General features: G+C 47.6%; 1 protein-coding gene and 1 non-coding gene across 2 annotated transcripts in view; one reads left to right on the top strand and one right to left on the bottom strand.

Moving 5' to 3' along the window:
- Positions 1-12309, bottom strand: part of LOC120375640 (zinc finger protein 850-like) — a gene marked incomplete at its 3' end in the record, with an annotated part of 811498 nt that overhangs the window by 264307 nt on the left and 534882 nt on the right. The window lies entirely within an intron of this gene.
- Positions 6244-6315, top strand: TRNAG-UCC. The gene has a single exon. It is a non-coding gene; the product is annotated as a tRNA-Gly (tRNA).

Below are 12309 nucleotides of genomic sequence, written 5' to 3'. Positions count from 1 at the left end.
TGGAGATGATGCTTTGACTTCTTTAATCCTATATCAGAGTCGCTGTGACTGGAGATGAAAGTGTCAAAGACCTGGAAGGGGAATTCAAATGGATCCCAAACACAGTGTTCTCATTGAGAGTTTAAATCCCAGGTTCCATGTATTGGTAAAGCCACTTCTGGCAAGGTGAGTGGTTTTGTCTCCCATTATGGCAATGCTCGGATACTAAAAGTTTTGTAAATAACATAACTGGCTATTGAGACAGTGCTGAGTGAAGTATGTTTGAATGGATCAGAGGAGAATGTGATGGGAGAATCTCTTGTCCTGATTCTGAATAATCAGATGTAACCTGCTCTGAAATTTCACTTAACACTTTCATTGTCGTGTATTCTATCTCTCTGTGATGTGGGTTTCTATCTTTCCTAAAGGCTGTTTGGTCACCTAATTGGATATTAGTTCAGTTTGATAGGATGTAGCTCAGATTTATTGGAGAATTTAAGACAAATGACTATTTGCTAAAGTCACCATTTCTCACTTCAGCTTTGCTTTTTCCCCACCCGTCAATGATGACATGGAGAAAGTTGAAGTGCAGTTCTGTCTGCATTAGAGAACTCTCCAATTTACTGGACAGGCTAACAAAGAAACAGCAGTGATTTAAAATTTCTACTTGGAAATGGTGAACAACAGCAGAACCCCAACCAACTGAAGGAAGTGCATATGATCACTGTGTAGTTCAATTGTTTAAGTCAATATTGTCTCAGATGATCTGGGGAGAGAATTCCATGGTAAGTGATTTTGAACTAGGCAAAATGCCCATGTATTTGGTTCAAAGCCTTTGTAACCCAGGCGCTACAGAAGATCTTTCCTAGCTCATCCTATGGTATCGGAGATGCTGCCCTTCATGATGCAGATGTTGAGGAAATAGAAGTGGGGTTTTTGTTGAATTTATCCTTTATAGGTGCTAAAAATGTATATCGAATCAAATCAGTTTTGGAAATCTAATAGCTGCAGAAAAATAGCTTTTTTTTAATAGAAACTCCAGCTCTGGTCACTAATGAAGATTGTGATCCAGCCCTGTATCCAGTCCGTTGCCTGGAACTGTGCCACCAAATTAAAGAAAAGCTGGGCATGTTTTGGTAAGCCTCACTAACACTGCTGAGATTTGGAGTGGTTTTGTAAAGGATTCTACTTCGGCGAAGTGTAAATTTACCCTAACCAAGGCCAAGGATTTGGAAAGAGCTGGGGCTGGAAGAGTCCACACCCAGTTCTTGGTTTCCACCCCAGTAAAGGAAGCTATTGTGATCAATGACCCAAGGAAAATTGTTTGTACAACTCCATTTCCTAGTTCAGTGTCACTGATTACAGTTCCAAAGGATGCCAGGTTACATTGAGAACAATCATCCTTCACCATTTGGATCCAAAGAGAGAGTGCTTCAAAGGACATTCCTTCCCCGTGGATCCCAAACTGGCTGCCTGTTTGGGTAACAAGGACTTCAAGGCTGTAGAAATGATGGTAACCAATGAGGCAATGAATGTATCAGGCTCCAATTTCAGACTTCTGGATACTCGCATGTTGAGTTCTGATTCTATGGTTTTGTGTCTGATGCTATGGCTACACAATAAAGCTGATGTTGGTGCAGCTGCACCAATGTAGCTGCTCTGCTGTAGCGCTGCTATTACAGACGCTTTCAGCCAATGGGAGAGATTTCTCCCATCGGACTTGATTAGTCCAACCCTCGCAAGCGGCAGTGGCTCTTTTGGCAGGAGAAGTTCTCCTGCTGACGTATCGCTATCTACACGGGGGGTTAGGGCTGTGTAACTACATTGCTCAGTGGTGTGGATTTTTCACACATCGGAGTAATATAGTTATACTGATAAATGTCTTTAGTGTAGACCAGACAGTTCTCTCTTGTGTTTTATGCATTTACATCACTTCTCTATCTTCTCCCACTTTGAAAGATTAAAAGTGTGACACGAGAGGTATTTTTCCTCATGATGAAAAGATTCCCACATAGGAGACCCCTTCCACCAACACATATTGCAGAAGATCCTGAGATATATGAACTCACAGAAGTGGTTAGGACAAACCACAACTTGAGCCAAGGTTCAGTTGTTGGCAATGGGCATTAAAAGAAAACTAACATATATGATACGAATTTCTGATCTTTGAATATGTTTTTGTTACCTGTTAAAATGAGATTATTGGTGAAGTTATTGGTTAAAGAAGAAGACACTTAATCTAAAGTAAGTGTGATAATCTAAAGTATTTTGGAAAAATGAAAGTTATCTTGGTTGTTTTTTTATTTGTTAGTCGTACAGGAAATGATGGCTAATCTTGTAAAGTTAATTTGATTTAATTTACCACTTGTAGTATAAGGAGTTCTGGTCAAAAACCTCACTCCAAAGGTTGGGGTGTGAGAAAGTGTATAAGAGAATATTGGGCCAGTATAGATTTTAGTATTTTGTGTTTTCAAATAGAATTTATTTTGCTTAGTTTCAAAGTCAATTTCTATTAAAAGGAAAGCTACTTGAGGAGATAAATTGTATAAGTTTTTACCCACTTAGACTGTAAGGGTCACTGTCTTCCCCAATTCTCTAATTTGCAAAGGAAAGGCCTGACATCTGTCACAGGATGTGTCCAGCAGGTAGGACAGCTGCACTCATCAACCATCAATATAAAGAAGAAGACTGAAATCCATTGCCTTTCAGGTCAATAAGCCAGCTAAAGGCTGGTCGATGTTGAAAAGCTCTGTTGGCAGAGCCACATCTCTCAGGGGTGTGAAAAGTCCTCTCCACTGAGAGAAGTCATTAATGTGACCTGAGCCCCAGTGTAGACAGTGTTAAGTTGTCAGAAGAATATTTCCAGTGTTTGAAGTGTAGACACAGCCTTAACTTCAATTCAGTTTTGATCCATCTCCCTATGTATGAGAAAGTTACTCGTATGGAGGGCTGCGCCACCTGTCCGATCACCTGGTTCCTCAACTGTAGCTACAGCTCTTAGTACCCATGAATGTAAAGACTTAGAGAAATGGAGAGTTCCAGCCATTGTCATTTTAGTATCTTATTGTTCCTCTCTCTGTTTTTTGTGCTGGCCTTTCTGTTCTATCAGGGGGTGACTGTATAGCTCAGTGCATCTGTGACAAAAGCTCATTGGTGCCAATTGGCAAAGGGGTCACTGTTCTTCACAAGCAACTCCTGTGTCAGACCTGAAAAACTCCCCACACCTAATACACTGCTTTTATGATATTTATCCAGGAAGCATAGCAGTGAGATCTCTACTGAAAGCTTGTAAATTATTGATACTCCTACTCACTGCGAGAGGTGTGTCCAAGTCATGGTTAAGGAGTAATGTAAGTACATGGAAAATTATGCCCATATGGTATTGTTGTGAAAGTGAGTCACCCCAATCATAGGTCTTGGTGGGGACGGCCCATTCCAGTGGGAGGGAATTGGCACCTCTCCCTTGCTAGCCAGTTATGTGATGTATTGCTCCATTGTCAGCCTTTGCACCAACCCAGAAAAGCCAATGGAAAACCATCAAAGACAAATTACAGACATCGAAAACCTGTGGAAGTGACAAGGACAATATGAGAATGAGGAGTTCGTCCTTTCTGTGAATATTGACAAAAGACTGATTCAGTTCATAACAGGGTGGAGAAAAACACTCTGGGTCCATTCACCAAGGAGATTCCTAATGACCAGTGGTGCTTCATGAAAGGCAGGGCCGTGGCACCTAGGGACTAGCAATCAGTGAAATTGACTGAAGTGGGAGGTGAGACTCTACTTAGATAGGAAAGGTAACTATTAAAAAGTGTAGGTTGCATTTTCTGATTTTGTTTAGTTGGTAACAGTTGGTTTCCATCACTCACATTTGTTTGTTTAAATCTCTGTCAGTTGTTAAATAACTTTCTGCTTGTTTGATAACTATACTCAAGTGCTGTGTGAGATACAGTAGCAGTGGTCCACAGTAAAACCAGTAACCTGGGATATACCATTGCTTTGGGCAGAGAGAATCTGGGATTTCTCTGAGTATCTGGTGATCCGGGCTGGACCCCAGAGGGGGACACATTGAAGGAACTCAGGGGTTAGGGTGGCTGCTGTAGCTCAGAGGAGGGTCCTTGAGTGCCTGATGGGCTGGGTGAGTTTGGTCACTAACATCCAGCTGTCAAATGCAAAACTCCGTCTTCCTAGTGGCAGGGGGCAACAAGGAAACTCACAGCCCTCAGCTCCCTGAGAAGGGTCACAATATGTCTCTATGTTGATTCACCTGTCAAATTCACACAGGGAAAGCTCCCTATAGCATAAAACTCTGCCATATGAAATCATGGAACATGTGCTCTTCACTCTGTGAAAGCATGTAAAGAATCCAAGTGCTGGAGGACAGGGTTTGGGTCCAGAGTGACCTGGACAAATTGGAGGATTGGGCCAAAAGAAATCTGAGGAGGTTCAACAAGGAGAAGTGCAGAGTCCTGCACTTAGGAAGGAGGAATCCAATGCAGTGCTATAGCCTGGGGACCGACTGGCTAAGCAGCAGTTCTTCAGAAAAGGACCTGGGGATTACAGTGGATGAGAAGCTGGATATGAGTCAACAGTCCCCTTGTTGCCAAGAAGGCTAACAGCAGATTGGGCTGCGTTAGTAGAAGCATTGCCAGCAGATTGAGGGAAGTGTGTTCATTTCAAACCTGCAGCTTATTCGTTTCATGTGGTGACCCCTCCTAGTTCTTGTGTTATGAGAAGGAGTAAATAATACTCCCTTCCTTGGTCCTTGAAAAGATATTATGTGACCCCTCTCCCCCTTGTCTCTCACGTCCTGGGACCAAAGTGGATACACCACCACCGCAAACAACAAGGTTCAAAGTCAATGCACATGGGAGAAGCCTCTTGTGTTTCATTCCTTATGTCCTAGTCCCAGCGTGTGGCCATTTCCTTTTCTTCCTTTCTGTCAAAAGCTTTGGTGTTTTGCACAGAAACATTATTTCCCCAGGAGCGACCCAGGAGTGAGGGCTGCATTTCTGTACCAAACAGTCACTAGAAGGGGGCAGACAAAGGCCTTTAGGATGAGGTGTCCGTCACTGTCAAAAAATCATCTCCCTCCTGTGGTTCCGCGGGCAGCAGGAGCAGCCGCAGCTCGGTGGCCCCTGGCAGCAGCACTCCTGGGGTGGCTGGAGCAGCAGCAGGCCCCCTGGGGCTCCCTGCTCTGGGGCAGCAGCTGGAGTGGCAGCAGGTTGGCAGGGCTTCTCCCCTGGTAGCTGGTGCTCATTATCCATCAAGTAAATCAAAACACTTCCACCTGCAAGTGGATTTAGCCCAGAACCCTCAGAGGCAGCAGCCCTTACACCCCCCACTGAGCTCTCTGGTCAGGTGCCCTAGCGCCGGAAGCCTCCTGTTTAGATCCTCAAATAGCGTTTTTGCACCGGGGGGGGGGAGGGGCTGAAATTTTGGACTGGACATTGTAGCTCCACCGTTATTTTATTGAATTGCTTCAAAACAGCAAGTGTAGAAAGTCTCCTAAGTGCCAGGCTCTCTGCCATGGAAACAGCTGCCCCTGCTCTCCAGGAGTCTGTGCGTTCCACCCAGCAACGTACAAACCTCTGCACTGAAGGGGGGTCAGACAGTGCCGGTAACACAAATCTTCTGACTATTAACCCAAGTCCCTTCCTTCCTTTAACCCAGGACGTGCCAGTCAACTGTGAGCCATGGTGTTATCTTCATCTTAAAATACCCCTCAGGACATTGAACAGAGGAAGTGAAACCCCCTCCCCGAAATGGCTCCCTGTTGAGGAGTTGTACCGTACCTGCCCCTGGAGACTGTCTGGTTTTATATCCTTAGAGCTTTTTCTCTTCAAACCCCTTATTCTAATCTCTGGGCCAACCTCCGCATTTCAGAGTTTAGAATTTACTCTCATCACCCTCATCTGGCACTTTCCATGTGGATTAGACAAAGTGAGTGGGGGAAGCTCCAGAACTAATCAAAACTGATGCTTTGGGTGAGGCCTGAACTCATAATCCCAGCACTGTGCCTCCCTCACTAGCCAGGTGTGCCCCTGTAGGTGTTTCATACACAAGCTTGGGAAGTAGGGTAGTTACCTGTGTCTGTGATTAACCACTTCGGTGACCAAATTGAGAGGCTGATGGTTCAAACCCAGGTGATGATAGAGGTAGTTTTTTTTAGTGATGAGACTCCAGTACATTTTAACAGGTAGTAAAACGCCTCAATTCTGGTCTAGCCTCATTGGGCAAGCATAAGTGGTACTTTTGCCAGATGCATTGGTGGTATAGTGGTGAGCATAGCTGCCTTCCAAGCAGTTGACCTGGGTTTAATTCCCAGCCAATGCAATGATATGATGTTTTCGCTGCTGGGAATTGGTTTAATTTCAGTCACATTGTATCAGTTTAGCAATGAAATGAGAGAATCAATGTGCTGCAGGTCATTAAACACCCAGTGGAGGAAGAAAGGGGCAGGACTATACAATGAGCAGGTGAAGTCATCCTGGTATTACAATGTTTGGTTTATTTTTTATTTTTTTCCCTTTACTTCCCTCTCCCTTTTAGACTCAGAGCCTTTATGGGCAGACGGGACCAGTGTGATCATCTAGTCCGACCTGCTGCACCTTGCAGGCCCAAAGACCCCACCCACCCACTCCTGTAATAGACCCAGGAGGGGAGGCAGCTCTGTGCTCTGCCCCTCCCCCAGGCAGCACATGGAGGCCCTCTGCTCCCCACCCGCCATGGGTGTGCAGAGATGTGCCAGCAGCACTGAGGTGGCTCCCTGCCCACTCTGCCTCCGTCCCTCTGTGCCACTCCCAGAAGTGGTTGGCATGTCCCAGCATCCCCTGGGGTGGGGGGAGTGTCTCCATTCATTGCCTCTGCCCCAAGTACCAACTCCGCAGCCCCCATTGGCCAGGAACTGCAGCCAATGGGAGCTCTGGGGGCGGCGCCTGCAGGCAGCGGCACACGGAGACCCCTGGCCCTGCCCACCTAGGACCTGCTGCCGGAGGGTTGTGTGTACCAGGCACTTTGGGAGCTGCAGTGCCCGGGGTAAGCGCCACCCCTCCTGCACCCCAACCCCCTCCCCCAGCACAGAGCCCGCCCCCCACACCCAAATTTCCTCCCAGAGCTTTGCTTGTCTTCCTTTCACCCAGAACCGTCCTTCTTCTCCAGGGCTGCAAGTAGCCATCCCTGGGAAGCCAAGAGGCAGGCACAGGATTCTGCCTCCCAGCAGCCAACCGCACCTCCCCAGGCTTTGCAGAACGAATGGTGACGCTCTACTAACCCCACTTAGCCGCACTGAGGCGCTTAGCTTCTGCCCTGCCTTCCTCAGCTCGACTTTCCTCTTTTGCCCCATTGCTGCCTCACTCCCTCCTTTGGCAGGTCACACAAAGGAGGCCAGCAGGAAGAGCCGTCCGCCATAGGCCAACCTCCCAGGGCAGAGGAGACCAAGCCACAAGGCTTCAAAAGGTGACTGGCCAAGATCCTCTAGCTTTCCCCTGCTGATGCCAAGGCTTTTTCCCAGCTCATTTCACCACCCACTATCTTGCAGGGGTTGAGTTTATCACAGGTGTTACCCAAAATTGGGCCAGCTAGTAAGCTAATGACCCACCAGAGTTTGGCAGAAAGCAGCACGTTTATTATACTGACAGCTAAGCTCAAAAGAAGAAGCGGGGGGCAGCAGGGGTGTCACACTCACACTTGCATACTCACGCTCCCAGGACAGGCACAGCACTGGAGATGTCAGGATTCTGCAAGGTAAGGCAGTCCGGGCAAAGGGCATTCACTGGAGGTACAAGCTTGTGAGTGCTTTCCTGAGCACAGGGCCCCTTCCCCTTTTAAGGGCCTGCACCTCATGGCCTGCGACTAGAGATGACTTGGCTGCATCTGGTTGGTCACACTCCACCTTGGGCAGTGTCCATGCTCTGGGTGTGTGAGTGCTGCCTAATTAGCGTCCCAGACACCTTGTCTACCTGGAAGCTCTTCTGCTCTTCAACCAGCCCATTCATCCCACGAGCATTCCAGGAGGGAGCGGGAGGGGAAAAGCCACTTCACAGGCATTCAGAGAGGGAGAGGAGGGGAAGTACAACAGACCTTTTGAGCATAGAAATCACTGCTGCTCCTACAACAGCAGGGACAGGCCAGTAGGAGCTTAGAAAATTAAGCCATTGTGTTTCTGCCTGGTTTTGAACCAGGGACCTTTTGCATGTTAGGCAAACATGATAACCACTACACTGCAGAAACTCTGTCAAAAGCCTTTGCCCCTCCCTTCATAAGTACATAAGAATGGCCATACTGGGTCAGACCAAAGGTCCATCCAACCCCGCATCCTATCTGCCAACAGTGGCCAATGCCAGGTGCCCCAGAGGGACTGAACAGGTAATGATCAAGTGATTTCTCTCCTACCATCCATCTCCACCCTCTAACAAACAGAGGTTAGGGACACCATTCCTTACCCATCCTGGCTAATAGCCATTCATGGACTTAACCTCCATTCATTTATCTGCAAAAAGAAAGAGGAGTACTTGTGGCACCTTAGAGACTAACAAATTTATTTGAGCATAAGCTTTGCTGGGCTAAAACCCACTTCATCGGATGCATGCAGTGGAAATACAGCAGGAAGATATATATATATATACAGAGAACATGAAAAAAAATGGGTGTTGCCATACACACTATAACGAGAGTGAGCAGTTAAGGTGAGCTATTATCAGCAGGAGAAAAAACCTTTTGTAGTGATAATCAGGATGGCACATTTCCAACAGTTGACAAGAAGATGTGAGTAACAGTAGGGGGACAAATAAACAAGAGGAAATAGTTTGACTTTGTGTAATGACCCATCCACTCCCAGTCTTTATTCAAGCCTAATTTAATGGTGTCCACTTTGCAAATTAATTCCACTTCAGCAGTCTCTCATGAGAGTCTGTTTTTGAAGGTTATTTGTTGTAATATTGCGACTTTTAGGTCTGTAAATGCGTGACCAGGAGATTGAAGTGTTCTCCGACTGGTTTTTGAATGTTATAATTCTTGACATGTGATTTGTGTCCATTTATTGTTTTACGTAGAGACTGTCTGGTTTGGCCAATATACATGGTGGAGGGGCATTGCTGGCACATAATAACATATATCACTTTGGTAGATGTGCAGGTGAATGAGCCTCTGATAGTGTGGCTGATGTGATTAGGTCCTATGATGATGTCCCCTGAATAGATATGTGGACAGAGTTGGCAATGGGCTTTGTTGCAAGGATAGGTTCCTGGGTTAGTGTTTCTGCTGTTTGCTTGCTGGTAAGTATTTGCTTCAGGTTGGGGGGCTGTCTGTAAGCAAGGACAGGCCTGTGTCCCAAGATCTGTGAGAGTGAGGCATTGTCCTTCAGGATAGGTTGTAGATGCGCTGGAGAGGTTTTTGTTGGGGGGCTGAAGGTGACGGCTAGTGGGGTTCTGTTACTTTCTTTGTTGGGCCTGTCCTGTAGTAGGTGACTTCTGGGTACTCTTCTGGCTCTGTCAATCTGTTTCTTCACTTCAGCAGGTGGGTAGTGTACTTGTAAGAATGCTCGATAGAGATCTTGTAGGTGTTTGTCTCTTTCTGAGGGGTTGGAGCATATGTAGTTGTATGTTAGAGCTTGGCTGTAGACAATGGATTGTGTGATGTGGTCTGGATGAAAGCTGGAGGCATGTAGGTAAGCATAGCAGTCAATATGTTTCTGGTATAGGGTGGTGTTTATGTGACCATCGCTTATTAGCACAGTAGTGTCCAGGAAGTGGATCTCTTGTGTCGAGTGGTCCAGGTTTATGTTGATGGTGGGATGGAAATTGTTGAAATCATGGTGGAATTCCTCAAAGGTTTTCTTTTCCATGGGTCCAGATGATGAAGATGTCATCAGTGTAGCGCAAGTAGAGTAGGGGCATTAGAGGATGAAAGCTGAGGAAGCGTTGTTCTAAGTCAGCCATAAAAATGTGGGCATACTGTGGGGCCATGCGGGTACCCATAGCAGTGCCGCTGACTTGAAGGTATACATTGTCCCCAAATCTGGAATAGTTGTGGGTGAGGACAAAGTCACAAAGTTCAGCCACCAGGTTTGCCGTGACATTATCAGGGATACTGTTCCTGACGGCTTGTAGTCCATCTTTGTGTGGAACGTTGGTGTAGAGGCCTTCCACATCCATAGTGGCCAGGATGGTGTTTTCTGGAAGATCACCAATGGATTGTAGTTTCCTCAGGAAGTCAGTGGTGTCTCGAAGATAGCTGGGAGTGCTGGTAGTGTAGGGCCTGAGGAGGGAGTCTACACAGCCAGACAATCCTGCTGTCAGGGTGCCATTGCCTGAAATGATGGGGCATCCAGGATTTCTACGTTTATGGATCTTGGATAGCAGATAGAATACCCCTGCTGCTTTTTTGGCCTGCTGCTTCTCTGTCTGGGAGGTTTTTGTCAGCCCTGGCACACAAAAAGGGTATCCTTGCAAGCGCCCACGAAGGCGAGATGAATTTTTGCCTGCCTTGCTCAGCTTGACTTGCTTCCTCACCCCATTCCTGCCTTAGATCCTGGGTCGCCTGGTGGCTGAAGATGGTCCATTGTCTCGAGCGGTGCCAGAGCCTGACACAGTGCCCCGGGCCGCCTTTGCTCTGCACATGCCGGCCATGCACATTTGCAAATACTTTAAAGATCCTGTCAGTAAGTTCTGGGGACAGTTGCTCACCTTCAGAGGAAGCTCCCTAAAATTGGCCTGTCTCACCCAGTGGTACATTGACCTCTGTTCAGACTGAGCCGAAAGGTGGGGGGGCCTCGCTGCTGTGGCTGCCGCTGCTGTGAGGGTGGCCACTGTTGCGGATGAAGCCATCCTGGAAGCACCTTCCACCTAGCCACCCACTGAAAATCCTGTAGGATGTAAGGAGGGAATAGAAGAACACGGGGGCGGGGCCTTCCTAATCTCCTCCCCTTCCGCCACTATTGGCCATCCCATACCCGGTGCTGCACCCAGTGGGGTAAAAATACGGCCATATCGGAAGAGTCAGTTGGGTTCTTTATGGTTGTCCCGTCATTCTCGGGCCTGACCTGCCCTCCAGCTCAGCCACCCACTGAAAATTGAAAAACAAAAAAGTAGAGCCGTACAAGGCTTCAAAGCCCACCAGGCCCAACCACCATTTCTAATACAGCAGAAAAGCCGCACTTCTCCTGACTAGGTAGGGACGTCCTATTGCCTCACAAGAAGTGGAAGGCCATCGTGTTTGGTCTCAGCAGCATTCGTGGAGCAGGGGGAAACACATGGCTGAGGTTAATGACAAGGTCCCCTTCCGCCACCGGCTGAGCCATTCCTCACAGGCCAGCAACCATTTCTCCCAGTTCGCGTTCCCACCTCGTCCCCAACCGAACGCTAGAAGGCCCAGCCATCAACCTGCAAACTCTTGTAGCCCTCCTCTTCCGCCCTGACTGATAGGGGAGTATTGAGCCTCCCTCCCTTAGGCCCTTCAGCATCCCTGGGGAAAGACAACACCGCCCAAGTGACTTTGGGCCAGTAGGTCAACCAATAGGGCTGCCTCCTAGGCCAGGCTGCAGCCCAGCTTCAGGACTCAGAGGAAATGGAGCTCGCATCCCTACCTACAGGACTCCAGGCACGGCCAGGCTTCTGGATCAAACGTCCCCTCTTGTGCTCAAGTCACAACAGCTAGCGGGCAAAAGACAGGCTTTCATGGCATTGGAGAAAGCAAGATCGAGCCTTGGAAGACCCAGCAGGGTTTGTGGCACAGGAATTGCCCTCAGATCCCACTGAGACTTCAGCTCAGATTGCAGGATTCAAAGTCCCGAGTGCTGCCCTTACACCATGGGACCAATAGGAAACACCCAGACCTCTGCTGAGCTCTGGTGTGGATGACCCTGTGGGGGCAGCCCTGCCTTTGCTCACCGAGTTGTCATGCAGCAGTTTGCTGCAGCTCCCAGAGGCCTTTCTTAATCCAGACTGAGAGGCCAGTGGGCATGTGAGGAAGTTGCCCTTCAGTCCCAGGCAGTACATGGCCCTTCCTAGTGAAATGCCAAGTCCTGGGGAAAAAGGTCATGTCAAATAACATCCTGAGAGACACTTTCTTCCATTTTGAGGGGAATAGTTCCTTCTTCACCTGACCAGGGACTTGAACGCTGCACCTCAGATTAAAAGTCTGATGCTCTACCAACTGAGCTAGCCAGGCTGACATATAAAAAAAAGCAAATTTCATGCAGAAGAGAAACTAATCATGAAAATGAGGACAGGAAACAATACAGAAAACCTGCTACTCTCGCTCTCTTAGCAGTCCTGGCCCCAGCCTGATCCTCCATCCGCCGCCTTGAGGCCTTATTCTTTTTTTAGTTAA

The sequence above is a fragment of the Mauremys reevesii genome, linkage group 12 (genome assembly GCF_016161935.1).
Source record: "Mauremys reevesii isolate NIE-2019 linkage group 12, ASM1616193v1, whole genome shotgun sequence".
Taxonomy (NCBI): domain Eukaryota; kingdom Metazoa; phylum Chordata; order Testudines; family Geoemydidae; genus Mauremys; species Mauremys reevesii.
Note: the sequence above shows the minus strand (reverse complement) of the source record. Positions and strands in the feature narration are given on the sequence as shown.